We start from the raw sequence: 3,153 nt of genomic DNA, 5'->3' as shown, positions 1-3,153 counted from the left end.
CGTCATCATCACCCAAGGCACTACCCTGTCTCACAGCCTTAAGCTCCTGTACTTATTGCTTTCACCTGAAGACAGATTCCTCTGTTACTGCTTGCTGGTCCATGTGGTGGGTAGAGGGATAAAAAGGGGCTGAGTTTTTTGGCTTTTCTTCCTGTTATACAAAGTGGCTGCCTCTAAGACCACTGCTTGGTTCTAGGTTTCACCTTTTGGCCCGGAGAACTCTTGGGATTATTTCACCATCTATAAGAATACTCTCCCATGTGTGCCCTGTGCTGTAGTTCCTTCTTCAATCAGAGCCTATCTACTTCCCGTCCTTCAGATTCTTCACAGTTTTTGACCCACCAACAGTGATTTAAAGCATGCCTATATTTAACATTTTTTCCTTTGTATTAGGTATAAGAGAGCCAATGAAAAAACTATAAATAACAGGGGTTCAATAAATGTATAAGCTTATTTTTCTATGCCTTAAAAAACATTTGTAAGGAAGTTTTCCAGGGCTGAGGTGGTTGTATTGTAATCACCAGGCTTCAGTTTATCTTGTTGCTCTGCCATTCTCAATACCTGGCACCCACTTCCTGGTACAAGATGGCTGCTTGGGAACAAATTTTGTCATTCAAATTTTAACCAGCAGGAAGGAGAAGAGGATGAAAACATATGTGTTTTCGCTTTCTATGAATATTTCCTGTAAGTTGTACGAGATACTTCTATATTCTAAGTCTGATAAATATATCCTTTATATGTATCATAACTACTACTAGGTACTTTGCATCTGAGTCTAAAGTCCACATTGTTAAGTTTGTTCCACAATGCCAGTGGTTCTCAACATTGGCTGTACTTTAGAATCACCAGGGTAGCTTTGAAAAATAGTAATGCTTGAGACCACACCAGATCAATGAAACTACACCAGATCAATGAAATCATAGTTAAAAGTATGTTGTAAAAGCATCTCATCTGATTCTATTGTGAAGCCTGGGTTAAGTACTACTGAGCTACGCTTTACAAATTGTTTCTCTTTTTGACTACCAAGCTGTGTGTCCTTCTGCCACACATTTTTCTGAGTAATTAATTGCTTACACTGTTTTACAAGTCTGTGTAATTTTTAAATTATTTTGAAGTACAGAAAGGTACCTTATTTCATATTTGCTTCAAGTTAAGAAAAAAAACTAAGAGATATATCAGACATTAAAAATGTTACAGATTTGAAAATTAATTTATGTAATAAACCATATTAACAGAATAAAGAAGAAAATTATATGATTGTATCAATGGATATGGAAAAAGCATTTGACAAAATTCAATGCCCATTCATAATTTTAAAAAAATTCCTCAGAAAACCCTAGAAATAAAGGGGAACTTGCTGAATTTGATACAGAACATCTACAAAAGAGCCTCTTACGGCTAACATCATACTAAAATGGTAAAGATTGAATGCTTTCTAGGTAAGATTAGAAACAAGTTAAGGAAGTCCATTCTCACCACTGCTACTCAATATAGTACTAGAGGTTTTAGCCAGTGTGACGAGGCAAGAAACAGAAACAAAAGGCATTGAGATTAGAAAGGGAGAAATAAAGCTATCTCTATTTAAAGATGGTATGGTGATCCATATAGAAAATCCCAAGGTAATGACAAAAAACTCCTGAAACTAATAAGTGAATTCAGCAGGGTGGGAAGATGCAAGATCAGCATACACACATCAATTACATTTTTAGATACTAATAATAGTGAACATGAAGAATGCAAAATTTAAACTACAATACAATACGCAATCCTTTAAAAATGAGATATTTAAGTGAAAGTCCAACAAAACATGTATAGGACATGCATGCTAAAAATTACAAAATACTAAGGAAAGAAATCCAACCTAAATGAATGATGAGGAATATATTGTATATGGATGAGAAGATTCAATACAGTCAATTCTCCCCAAATTGGTATATTGGTTTAACACAATTTCTATCAAAAATCCCAGCAAGAGTTTTTATAGATATAGACAAGAGTATTATAAAATTTGTATGGAAACTCAAAAGACCTGGAATAGTCAACACAATTCTTAAGAATAAGAATAAAATGAGATGAATCAGTACACCCAATTTCAAGAATTATTATGTAGTGACAGTAATCAAGACTTCAATATTGAAGGAGGCATAGATACATAAATCCATGGAATAGAATAGAGAACTCAGAAATAGACTCACACCAATATATCAAATTGATTTTTGACAAAGGTGCAAAAGCAAGTCAATGGAAGATATTCTTTCCAACAAATGGCTCTAGAGCAAAACATATGAACAAAAAATATGAACAAAAAATGACATGTGAACAAAAAATAACAAAAATATGAACAAAAAATGACACATGAACAAAAAATAGCACCAAAAAATGAACCACAACCTAAACCTCACACATTTTACAAAAATTAACTCAAAATGGATCATAAGAATTAGGTAAAACATATGTTTATAAAAATTTTAGAATATAATATAAGAGAAAACTTTAGGACCTAGGCTTCATGAAGGGTTCTTAGGCATGACAACAAAACCACAATCCGTAAAGGAAAGAAATGAATAAATTAACAGCTTCTCCTCTGTGAAAGACCATGTGAAGAGGATGAAAAAATAGGCTATAGACTGAGAGAACCTGTTTGCAAACAACATATCTGACAAAGGACTGATATGAAAAATATATAGTGAATTCTCAAAACTCAAAATCAGAAAAAATAAACAGTCCTATTAGAAAATGGGTAAAAGGTCTGCTTGCTTCGGCAGCACATATACTAAAATTGGAACGATACGGACAGGATTAGCATGGCCCCTGCACCAGAAAATGGGTAAAAGGGACAGAGTCATTTCATCAAAGAAAATATATAATTAACAAATAAGCACATGAAAATATGTTCAACATAATTAGACATTAGAAAAATGCAAACTTAAATCACAAAAAGATATTACTGCACATCTATTAGAATGGATAAAGAAAAAAATGACAGGTGATGCTAGTGAGGAGGCAGAGAAACTGAATCTCTCATACATTTCTGGTGGGAATGTAAAATCTCACAGCCACTCTGGAAAACAGTTTGTCAGTTTCTTATAAAACTATATATTGCAATTACCGTATGACCCATTAATTGCAATCTTAGGCTTTTCATTTCCAGAG

The 3,153-nt window shown here is 33.6% G+C and overlaps 1 pseudogene; it reads left to right on the top strand.

Moving 5' to 3' along the window:
- The first annotated feature begins 2,753 nt into the window (after positions 1-2,753).
- LOC112616701 lies at positions 2,754-2,851 on the top strand (annotated as a pseudogene).
- Positions 2,852-3,153: the final 302 nt, after the last annotated feature.

This window comes from Theropithecus gelada, chromosome X, assembly GCF_003255815.1.
Source record: "Theropithecus gelada isolate Dixy chromosome X, Tgel_1.0, whole genome shotgun sequence".
NCBI lineage: Eukaryota > Metazoa > Chordata > Mammalia > Primates > Cercopithecidae > Theropithecus > Theropithecus gelada.
Note: the sequence above shows the minus strand (reverse complement) of the source record. Positions and strands in the feature narration are given on the sequence as shown.